This window comes from Macrotis lagotis, chromosome 1 (genome assembly GCF_037893015.1).
Source record: "Macrotis lagotis isolate mMagLag1 chromosome 1, bilby.v1.9.chrom.fasta, whole genome shotgun sequence".
Taxonomy (NCBI): Eukaryota; Metazoa; Chordata; class Mammalia; order Peramelemorphia; family Peramelidae; genus Macrotis; species Macrotis lagotis.
The window spans coordinates 398,499,444-398,512,181 of NC_133658.1; the positions used below are offsets into that span (position 1 = coordinate 398,499,444).

At 37.5% G+C, this 12,738-nt stretch overlaps 1 long non-coding RNA gene across 1 annotated transcript in view; it reads left to right on the forward strand.

Annotated features, from left to right (window-relative positions):
• LOC141518379 (uncharacterized) overlaps positions 1-12,738 on the forward strand; it is a 77,907-nt gene that overhangs the window by 40,147 nt on the left and 25,022 nt on the right. Inside the window, exon 2 of the long non-coding RNA XR_012477177.1 lies at positions 5,561-5,624. This is a non-coding gene — a long non-coding RNA (uncharacterized LOC141518379). The remainder of the gene's footprint in view (positions 1-5,560; positions 5,625-12,738) is intronic.

Genomic DNA, 12,738 nt, shown 5'->3' on the forward strand with positions numbered 1-12,738 from the left:
ATCAAGACAAAGAAGAAGCTATTGAACTTAACAGCTAAGAGATCAATTGTAACCTTGAAGAAAGTAATTTCAATCAAGTTTTTAGAGTTAGAAGCCTGGGTTTAACTAATTGAGAAGGGTGTGATTAATCATGCTGGTTTGGCATTGATTTTGACCTTTGCTCTAGTCAGTAAGCACACATTAACTCATACACACACACACACACACACACACACAAACACACAGAGAACTGATTATACATAAAACTTAAAGAAAAGTTTTATTGAGAGATCAAAGGGAATCTCCTCATAAAAATCTGATAGTGTCTAAATGCAGATTGAAGTTTACTTTTTCTTTATTTTTCTTGTTTTTCTTTTTTTTTTAGAGGGGGTTGAGGAGGGTCTATGCTTTCTTTTATAATATGACTGCACTTGTATTAACCTATATCAGATTGTTTGCCTTCTCAACTAGAGGGGGAAATGAGAGGAAGAGGAAGAGAATTGGCACTTAAAATAAAAAATATTAAAAATTGTTCTTACATATTAATGGGGAAAATATTAAATCACACAAACACATGAACACACACACACACACACACACACATACACACAAAGATCAAAGAGAAAAAAATTGTACAGCAGTGGCTTGCTTCCCTAGGGATTCTATTAGCTTCTAGTTCATGACATGGTTGAGTTCCTTAGCAAGAAAAGTCTGTTTTCTATTGTGAACCACATTGTACTACTACTGATGAGAATGCATGTTCCATGGTTTCTCTATTTGGTCAAGGGACATTATTCCCATTTCTCAGCTCCAATGCAAGTCAGACAGGTATACTCTAATCCCAAGTTTCTCCTTCTTACTATGGTTCCTCCCGATTTTGAAGTTGACATAAATTCACCCTGAAATCAGAAACACAAGTACATCTAAGTCACCAACAGCAACAATGGTCACATGGTGCCAGGGATAGAATGTTGGACAGAGAATTAGAAGAATTCGAATTCAAATTCTGCTTCAGACATTTACTGGTTATGTGACCTTGGGCAAGTATATAACATCTCTCATCTGTTTCCTTATCTACAAAAATAGGGAATTATATTAGGATTTACTTTATGGGCTTGTTGTAAGGATCAAATGAGATAACATATGTAATGTGCTTTGCAAACCTTAAAACACTCTATAAATGCATTCTATTTGATTTAAGTATAGACATAATGACTCTAAGCTTGATGCTCTCAGATACCCAGTTACTACTGTATCTCCTGCCAAGGGGGTACTCCCTGCCAGTCTAGGAATTTAATGAAGTATCCCAGTGTCTCCTCATTTTTCACTCAAGTTGCTGTGATTCTTCTTGGGGTATACTCTGGTGGGGAGGCAAGTTCTGAGCACAGATAAGGTACTCCCCACTAGAAAGGAGTAGGTTGGAACAACAGTCTAAAAAACTACAGAAGAGAAACAAGTAGACCTAGCTAAAATTGGACAGTTAAAATTGCCTTGAGAGGTAATGAGTTCTCTGTTACAAAAGATCTCTAGGAAGGGAGCTTCTTGCAAAAGAAGCAGTTAAAAAAAGAAAAATAAAAAGAAGCAGTTAAACTAGGTACTTCCTGAGCTATCTTTCAACTCCAAGACTGTATGATGCTATAAGGGTGGGAGAAATAATAAAAGGAAGCAGCTCTCAAAATAGGAACTGACTACTAGGCTCTTTAGAGCACTACAGGGAAGATCAATCTTCATCCATCTCCTAAAACTGAATTAGAACTCACCAAAACAGACACACACACACACACACACACACACACACACACACACACACACACAGAGACACACGGAATTTCTTGCCTTTAAAGCAAACTACCAACCCCTAATCTCAATCAATCTTATTTTATAGGTTTGAATTCAAGAAAATTGCCATAGGATCTTAAGGTAGAAGGAACTTTAAGGATCATAGAGTCCAATCATTTTGTTTTACAGATGAGGAAACTGAGGTCCAGATAAAGAGTAAGTGGTGCTCCTATGATCATATCAGAGGGAGATTTAAACCCAGTTCCTTTGACTATAGAAACACTGTTCTTTCCACCATCTGCCCACCACCTCACTTTCTTTCAATTATAAATAGGATTTTGTCTTCCAAAGACAAGATCATAGAATATCAGATCTGAAAGGGACCATGGAACAAGGTAGAATGTCAGAGGTGGAAAGGACCTCAGAAGATGGAATATAGAATGGGCCAGTGGTTCAACTCCCTTATTCTGCAGATGAAGAAACTGAGACCCCCTAGAAAGAGAAAGTGACCTGTCCATGTGGACATAGATAATAAGTGGCAGAAATAGAACCAGAATCCAAGACCCTTCTCCCAAGTCAGTATTCTTTTCATTATGACTTTAAACCATCTCTCCCTCCTTCAGCCAGATCCTAGAGGATGAAATGATGAACAAAGGAATTTGGGACTTGAGGGGATTACTCCCAAAACATCGGAACATTTTATGAATCTAGGTTTCATTCAGAAAGGCATAGTGCCCAGAATGAGGGAGATGATTGTTCCATTGTGCTGTCTTTAGATTATTAATTCCTTGAGGGTAGGTAGAGACTGTCTTTTGTCTTATGTTGTTTTCTTAGTATTTAACTGAGGCACTAACCTGGCACAAAGTAGGCACTTAATAAATGTTTATTGGCTAATTGACTGAATTCAAGACATCTCATTGAGAAAGTATGGTCACAAGCCAGAGAACATCCATGGGGAAGGGACTGTTATACGAGACAGCTTTGAAGGATTGTCATAGGCAAAAGGGATTAAACTCATTCTTAGCCCCAGAAGGCAAGACTAGGCTCAATTATTGAAAATTTCATAAAAGCAGAATTTGACTTGATGGAATAATTTGAGCTGCCTCAATTTGAACTGTCTCAAAATAGAATAAGTTTTCTTGGGAGATAGCAGGTTCCTCCTTTGCTGAAAGTTTTCAGATAGGGATGATTGAAGATAATTTTTCACAGATGCCATTGAAGAGATTCTTGATTAGATCTGGAATGTACTAACTGACCCCTAAGGTTCCTTCCAGCACTGAAATTCTTAGAGATCTACTTCTTCATTTGTCACATGAAAAAAAACTTAAGCTCCAAGATGGGAACTAATATGTTCAACTTTCCATAGAGGATTTAGTGATAGACCTAGGACTGAATTCCAAAGCTTATTATCAATAAATCTATTCTTAATGCTGTTCCATCTTGTATAGGATGAAGATGTTGAACCAATCTGTGAAAAACTGGTGGAATTTAGGATTGGAAAAGGGAAGGAAAAGGGTATTACAGATTGGGAGATGGAGGCAAGAAAAATTATTAATGGTAGAGTGGGGTAGGAGAGAAGGAAGTTAGAAATGTACAATAGGTTCAGATAAGAGAGACCTTGATTGTCATGATGAGGTTTTGGGGGGGGGGTAGGTTTTAGGAAGGCAATGGGGTTAAGTGGCTTGCCCAAGGCCACACAGCTAGGTAATTATTAAGTGACTGAGGCCACATTTGAACTCAGGTACTCCTCACTCCAAGGCCAGTGCTCTATCCACTGCACCACCTAGCCACCCTGTCATGATGAGTTTTGAAAACACTTTAGCCTGTTGAGATCTTTTGGAATCCTGTGTTGACATTCTGTTTCACATAATCTTTAAATTTTTATAAGCAAATTATCTCTATTTATATCCAGTTGTTGAACAATACCAAACAAAGCACAAATCCCAGAGAATTTTCCTAAAGATTTCTCTTCCAGTTAAAGCTGGCCTGTTAATAGCTATTCTTCAAATTGAGTCATGAATCATGAATCTGTCTACATTATTATATAACCCACTTCTCTCCCACTTGTTCACAAGAGTAATATGACAAATATTTTTACAAGAATCTCAATATACTATATTTGCATTATTTCCCTCCTCTACTAAATTATTAACCCAGTAGGAAAAAAAAGAATAGTGTGACATTATTTACTCTTGAAACTATGTCAGTGATCAACAATGCAGTAACAAGAGGATTCAGGCCTAGCTAGCATGAAGACCTTTTTTCACACACTACCATCTCTGTGACCCTAAGCAAGTTACTTATCCTCTTTTTCTTTAGTTCCCTCAACTGTAAAATGAGGATAACAATCACACCTACTTCTAGTTTCTGTTGTGAGGATGAAATTAGATATTTGTAAATCACTCAACATAGTCCTAGTCCACAGCAAATACTATATAAATGTTAACTGTAGTTATTTAAATGTTCTCAAAGAATTTATGAAGCCTAATAATGCATTGTATATTTATAATCCATTCTTGAGTTTTCCCCAAAATCCACTTAAAGTTTAGTGGTAAATAGTTTGCAGATTTTACCCAAATCTTTCCCTTTTCTGATCCTTCACCATTTCCAGACTTCATATTCTCAAAGACCTTTGATCATGTCTCAGCAATCATACCTGCCTTTTCTTTGATTCTCTTATGATGTAATTAGTTACTGGGGGCAGCTAGGTGACTCAGTGGATAGAGTGGAGTCAAGAGGATCTGATTTCAAATTCAAACTCAGACACTTAATGATTGCCTAGTTGTGTGACAATGGATAAGTCACTTAACCCCATTGCCTTGCCAAAAAAAAAAAAAAGATGTAGTTACTGAAATTCATTAGTCCACAGTCATATGATTTCTTACTTTCTCTCTTCATTTTTGAGGAGAGTGATCTAAGGATCATCTCTAAGGTCTTTACTAGTTCTAAGGTCATGACCTCTGACTTTGGGTGTCAATTCTATTTTTGTCTCATTTTTCCCAAATGAGAGATCATTCTCCTTTGTAAGTAAAGCAGGAATAAAAGATGAATTGAATAGTTCTCCTCTATCTTTATCATCAATTATCATTATCATTCCACCTGAGCCTTAGTTCTCTTAGTTTATTCTTTTTCTTCCCTTAACATAGCTTTTTTGTTGTCTTTGTCATTCATTGCCAATTTCAAGTCATTTTGAGTTTTCACATTTCTAATTCTGCTGTTCTTTCATATTTATTCAACTTTATCTTAGATTCTTCTTCCAAAGTATTTTAAATTCTAACCTGTCTACCCTGTGTGTTCACATTAGTATGTTTAAACAGTTCTTTCTGCATTTTTTTTCTTTCTTCATTCCTGAAAATTTTTCTGCTTGAGTCTTTGGAATTTCAACTTCATTTCACTTGGATTGATTTTTCCTATAGAACTTCAGGTGATGGATTCCTATCTATCCTTTCCCTAAACTCTCTGAAATTGATTCTCCTAAAATCTAGGGTAGGCATCACCCAGCTCTTCTGTACTCCCTAAATCAATGCAATGGGCCCTTGTTAAGAGTCCACTATGAATAGACATTGGGCTAGATATCAGAAGCACAAAGACAAAAATAAAAAAGAGTTCTTATCCTCAATGAGCTTACATTCTTAATTAGTCATAAATTGAGCTTAATGCCATGATAGAGTGGTCATTTCCCCCCCACAATTCCCATAATTTCTGCTTCAACAATGAAGTCTTTCTTGTTCATAATTAGATCCATTTCCCACCACCTTTTCAATAATTAATTATGACTTCTGTCTGCTTTCTATGTTTTCAGGTCCCTTCCAGCTCTAATAATCCTTGTGCTGAGGCCTTCCAGCTTTGACTCGCTATGATTCTAGGTAAGCAAAATCTTACAGAATCCCACAATCACGATAACTTACTGTTTAGCCTCTTGCCTGGTCAATATACTTAGATATTTTGCCCCCACGCTGAGGAAATTAATTTGCAGTTTTGTGGGACTTGAAGGTTCAATCACTTTCAAGTAGTTCAGAAGTTTGACTAATATCAAATCAGAAAGCCTAAGGATGCTGAGAGGGAAGATGGGGGAGTAGAAAGGGAGCTGGGGCTCTCTGTACATCCAATGTTCAGCTGAGGACCAGGTCAGCCTTCCTTATCTAGTACAATTAACCTATGCAGATGAGAGTTAATGACCACTTAAGTTTCTTTTACTAGTCAGCTTTACCTACTCTTTGGGAGGCTTCTGACTTGAGAAGTACCCTACAGCCCTAAAATACTGTTTCATTGTAAGTAAACAGATAACAGTTTCCAGTGCAATGGGAAAGGGAAAAAAACTGTTTTCAAGTCAATCAATTACTGAAAAAGCATATATTAAATGCCTTCTGTCTAGGCTTGAAGTTAAAAATACAAAGACCATAAAAACAAATTCTTCAACTTCAGAGAAACTTGTGAAAGAATTAAACTTGTCCTGCTTAGTTTCAAAGAGTAGAACTAGGACCTATGGGGAGTTTCAAGGAGTCAGATTTTAGATTAATAATGGGAAATAATTTCCTGATGATTTTCCTGAGCCGTCCTGCAGCTGAATGGACTGCCTCAGAGATTGAGATCCCTGTCCCCAGGGATTTTCAAGTCAAAACTGAATGACCACTGTCAGAAACACGATAGAAATTCCTTATCAAGTTGGAGAGATAGACTGATTGAACTCAAAGCTTTCTTGTAGGTTCTAAAGATTGTAAAATTCCAGGAGTCTAATAATAGCAGCCAACTTTATATTAAGGTTTATAAGACATTTACAAGTAAGGTAAGGTCCAGCCAGTTTACAATTGCTGCAAAGTTATCAGAGCCAGAATTCATACCCAGGCCTTCTAATTTCAAATCTAGGGTTCTGGTCATTATACTGCACTGTTTTTTTCTAGAAGTCTGTAATAATTATCATAAAATGACAAATCTGAGCCTCTCTGATGCTAAGATTCTATTGTTCTAAGCAAGTATGTATGGTTCTAAAAAAATCTATTTTATAGAAGTGGTGACTAAATAGCAAAAGATAGGGGTGGGGAACTTTGATGGAAATGATGGGATCCTGAAAGAAGAAAGGAAAAATTAAATCCTGAGGTATGGCACCTTCCCCTCCTGGCAACAGCAAAAACAAGGCATCTCAGCATATTTGCTAATGCTGAGCAGCCAAGGGGAAAAAATTGCTGACGGGTGCTCTGGACCAGTGTGTTGTTGTTAAACACCTACTTATGGCTCTAATCGGCTGGTTTTCACACCAGTAAGGTGGGGATAGGTTGTTGACATTGACCTGGCAGGGGAAGGACCTGCCAGAACTGGCCGAGGCAGCATAAGAGAAGGCAAAATTTGGCAAGAGTATGTATATGTATGTGGGGGATGGTGGGGGGGTGGAAGAAAAGCAGGGATAGTAACTGGTAAGTCAAACTAAGGGGAAAATCAGACATATGGCAAAGAGAATTGGGAGTTACTCTAAGATCCAGACATCCTATCAATGGGGCCTGGAAATCCCTTGGGATTCAAGGTGAAAAGAGTAGCAGAGATTGTCCAGGGAGACACCTTCTGGGATGATTGATGATGGTAGTGGTGATTATCACAAAATCATAGAATTTAGAACTGGAAAACTCCTCAAATATTATATACTCTAACCCTTCCTTACACAGAAGGGAAATAAATGCCAAGTAAGGTCAAGGGATTTGCCCAAGGTCCATAGCACAATTTCCAAGCATCTTCCCAGAATTCACTTTTATTTGACCATCACAACAATCTTGAGAGGTAGATAATCCTAGGATTATTTCCCCATTTTGCAGATAAGCAAACTGAAGACCAGAAAATCAAATTGACTTACTTGCCCAAAAGTACCCAGTGAGGTAGGGACTGAGCCAGGACTAGAAACCAGATCTCTCCCAATCCAAAACTCCCCAACACTATGTCCCTTAAGTGGAGTGGGAAAGCACTAATCCCTCTAGCTAAAGTTCCACTTAAACTAACTTTCCTTAAACTAGCAAAGAGAATAAGGGTGGAGCACAACTTTAAAGGACTCCAGGGCTTCTTGTTCTGATGGGAATCAAAACTGACAGGGAAGTTATGGGAGCAGTTAGCTGAAAGTTGCTCTTTAGGGCTGAACTGCTGAGTAGATCAGACATCAATTAGTTCCCTCACAGGAGAGCCTGGAACACAAGGGAAGGGGAAGAAATGGAAAAAAGAATAGGGGAGGAGCCTTGAAACTTCTGCATTACTTGTCTATATAGTGGATAATGAGATTTGAAGTTGTAATATCATAGGATCCTAGATTTAGGGGTCATCTAGTCCAATCTCCTCAATTTACAGATGAGGAAGCTGAGTCTCAGAGTACTTATGACTGGCCAGCAGTTAAATAGTGATAAGAATCTGAGGTACAATTCCTGGAAATCATTTAATCCAAGCTCTTTTATAAATGAAGAAAATGAATCTCAGTGAAGTGAAAGGATTTGCTCAAAATCCCCATAAATTAAAAAAAAAGTAGTCAGAATTAAAACCCAGGTCTTCAGACTTCAAATCCAATTCTTAAAACCAGAAAAGGATGTTTGAGTTTGAAAATTTACAGGAATAATGAATAGAACTGTTGGACAAGCTATTGACATGCCCCAACCAGGAGCAATAGCACTATTAATTTGACCGGCATGGCAGAGATGAACAGGTGTCTAAGATTAGCTTTCACCATATGAATCATAGTGAAATAATCAGAAAATGATGTATGAACATTCTAAAAGAAGGGTTATATCATCTTTGGGAGACTCAGAAAATGGACCAACAAGTATTTATAAGTACCTACCTTGCTAGGAGTTAGGGATACAAGAACAGTCCTCAGAATATCCTATGAGGGAAAAACAACACAAACACATATAAATAAATACAAAATATATAGAAATTGAATGAAAATAATTTATGGGGACTGTTAGAAGCTGGGGAAAGATTTCAATTATGGTTTTGAATTGAGCTTTGAAGAAAGCATGGAATTTTAGGAGATGCAGATAAAAACAGAGGTGCATTCTGGATAGGGGGACAACTTAAGTGCTCGCTGAGATGGGAGATGGAAAGCTGTGAACAAAAAAACTTCATATTGGCCAGTTTGGCTAGAAAATAAATTGCATAAAGAAAAATAAAGCATAATAAGCCTAGAAAGGCTGATTGAAGTTATTCATCTTCAGACTATCTGAAGGAGACTGGCTTTCAGATACTCCTAGACAATTAGAGTTAGGTATGACTACATCATTTACATTTTTTTTTATTTCAAATGGAATCTAAGGCTCATAGAAGTAAAATGACTTACCCAAGATTACATGGACAATTAGTAACAGAGGAAATAGAGTGAGCTCTTTTACTCCCAATTCGGTGCTATTTCCATTGTTGTTAGACCTTTGTTTTCAAAGAGGACTAGTTACATCACAGGATGAGACCTTGACTCAAATTGGATTTCGGTGAAGAAGAATTGCACAATGTTGTAAGATTCACTCTCTCTTCCAGAATCATTAAAGTCCAGTGGCAAAACAAAAGTCAAAACAACTGACAATGGGTGGGGATACAATGGATGACCTTGGTATAATCATGTATAACCAAATTCTAAGAGCTCCACAGCACCTGCTCCAGCGACCTTCATGATATTTGGATCAAATTGTTCTCATCCAACTATTACACAAGGGGAAAGCTTCACATGCTTGGGGAAGACAACCCCCCCATCTCACTGACAAGTTTAAGGCCTGTCAGTTACCCTCAACCTGAATTAGTCCTACAGTTTACTGGAGCGAAAGGTGAGAAATGAGTGACAGGTGAACACCAAAGGTGGATATGTAGCCCTTACACCAGAGCTGCTAGTCCTATCTGAACACTTCATTCACATAATATACTGCCTTTCAAGGAGAACATGGACTTCTATGACTTAGAGAGGCCCTTCTAGATTATCTGGCCTATTGTTTGTCTCTTGGTAGGACTGACTCCCTGAGTATCTCAAGCATACTATTTCCTAGGACCTTTAGGTCCTAAGATATGTTTTAATTCTGCTTCTAGAAGTCATGTTGGCTATTCTGATGCTATATCTTTGCATTCCCTGCCCAGCCACAGAGAGGTTCATTGGCTATAGTCACTCTCAATAGATCATTAGCCTATACTTCCTGACTCCTGGTACTCTACATCATCACCTCACTGCCTTAAATGAACTTCCCTCCATCCTAAAAGACTTTTAAAAACCTCAATTCATAGGAACAGCGAAAGCTTTAAACACATATTGACATGAAACAGTGGGGTATGAGACATCACCCAGTAATACAAAAGAGGCTTGGACTTCAAGACAATATCTAGGTTCAAGACCCAGCCCCAAGTCTTCTTAATTGTTCTTCTGCATCTCCATTTCACATCTGTAAGACTAAATAATGTATGTCCTTCCTGTCACCCAGGGTAGTTACAAAAATAATGTAAGTAAATCTTTATAAACTAAAATGTAAGAGAAATCATCATAGGAAAAAGGAATTAATTCCTTTGGAATTTCTCCTCAGTATCCAAGTGGCTTTCCTCTTGTTAAGGGAGTTAAGAATGTCTTCATTTCATTAGAATCATTATTAGCAATATCATTATAATCAAAGCATAATAAACATCAACTTGTAGTTTATAAAGTATTTTAATATGAATTATTAGATCCTCAGCTGAGAACAGGAAGAGATAGTTTGGAGGTCTAAGGTTTGTAACTATAGCTGTGAAAAGTGAGAAAGAAAATCAGTGAGAGAGAAGAGAAAGGAATGCCATACTTTAGTGAAAGCCCAGTTAAATTTAGGTAGTATACATTCATAGAAGTTCCTATGAATTTCTGCAGTTCTATTAAGTAATAAAAGTCATTCAGTCAATAAACATTCATTAAGTATATAAAGACCGGTAGAATGGGAGGATGAGAATAATTTGTTCCAATATCCATGAAGGTAACTGAGACAGGCTCAGCAGAGAGCTTAGAGCTTAGTCTGATATCAAAGATACCAAGGTCATCCACTGTATCCTGAGCCATCACCAGGCATCTTGACTTTTGCCTTACCAGTGAACTTTGATGATTCTGGAAGAGAGTGAGACTGTGAAATTCTGTCTTACTTAAATTCAATTTACCCAGAAGTCAAAACATCACCCCATGATGTCATTTGTCCACTTTGAAAACTAAGGACAATATTAAGCAACTACCATGTACTAGGTAGCCACTGTGCTAAGCCCTGAGAATACAAATATGAAAAATAATACTAGTCACTGCTTTCAACAAGCTTACAATCTAATGAAAAAAAAAACACATTCCCCCCCTTCCAAAAAATGCTATGAAAGGGGTTAGTTGGGAAGGAGGGAGAATCCTATGTAATGATATGATGGAGAAATTTTGAGGAGTATAGATGGATGAGAAATGAAAAGATGGCTGGCATGGGTGCCCTCATTAAATAGAGGCTCTTAAAGGATATCTCCATCCTCCAATCAGAGAGAAGTATCCTAGGGGCAAAGGGTACTTATGAAATGTGAGCCACAGGGCAGAAGGGAGCTTGTAGGATGAAGAAGTTCCTGAGACTTGATGATAGTCAAGTGGAAAATAATGAAAGATGTCATTGGTAATCGAAGGTTGGTGAGGCATCAATGTCCATAAGACAGCAAGGCAAGGGATTCAAAAGAAAATAGTATGATATTGAACTGGTTCTCTGTAAAAGCAAGTTTGGTAGAGAAAGAAAACTAAGTCAGAGCAAAGATGATGACCTGAGTTAGTACCCCTGAAGTTCAGAGTAAGAGCAAAGAATAGTTCTGGGAGAAGTGAGACAGAAAGATGAGATTGTGGTTGGAGAAAGCAATTATGGGTCATGGAAATGACACTTGTGGGTGACGGTAAGAAAGAATACCTAAGAAGAGCAAATCCTATAAAAAGAGTGTCAAGAATAATAAAACTGAGACTAGGTAAGGCTGAATGATGAAAGCTAAGGACAAGAATGTTTGTGGGTTTTTTTTTAAAACCGTGAAGGGCAAGTGAAAGATAAAATAAGAAATTAAAGTGAATTTTTGAAGGAAAAGGCAGAGCTACTCTACCTTTGAATTTCTCTTTTCACTGCAAATCGGACTAAGAATGGTAGAACAAAAATGGTTAGCAAGGAGTTGAAACCCAAGATAAGGAAGGGTCTAATAAGTGCCCATTCACCTATCTTTAATTGATGGATCAACAAAATTTTGTTCTGGATCTATCAGGTGCCATTGTACTACTTATACAAAAATGAAATGAAACAATCCCTATTCTGAAGGAGTTTACATTTTAGTGAGGGAGATAAACACACACACACACACACACACACACACACACATATATATACATAGATATATACATGTGCTTGCAGAGCATATAGAAATAGAATAAAGGTAGGTTGGGGTGGGAGGGTTGAGAAGGCTATTCTTCCAAGTGTAGATTAAATTAGGTCTCTTCTCACCTTGAAATTAGGCTTTAAAATTTAGATCTTAGTCACAAGAATATCTATGAATGAAAGACCTTCTCTCTACTGAGCCTCAGATTTGAAGGACTATCCTATGTTTATAGCACAGTCCTTGGCAAATTTTAAAATCTTCATAAATATATGCTGACTGACAGACCAGGAGGAAGAGTATTGTACTGAAATTAAGGGAACTTGAGTCCACATGTTAATCATTCACAAACTCACTTCATGCACATAGCATAAATATTTCTTTTTTTCTCTGAGACTCAGTTCCTCTCTCTGTAAAATCAGAGTCATTATCTCTTGTTTATTTTACAAGGTTGTTTTGGAGGTCGAATGAGATAATGGATAAGAGAGAATATGAAGAAAGCTAGAAAACATTGTTGTTGCCATACTTGTTGTTTTCATAGAGTTAATTGTTTGGTAAGCCTGAAGTCTGTAACCATACTGTTCTAAAGCCCCTCTGGGAGAAAGAAAGTCCATGCTGCCGACTCCCCTGGGCTCTATTTTAAAAGAT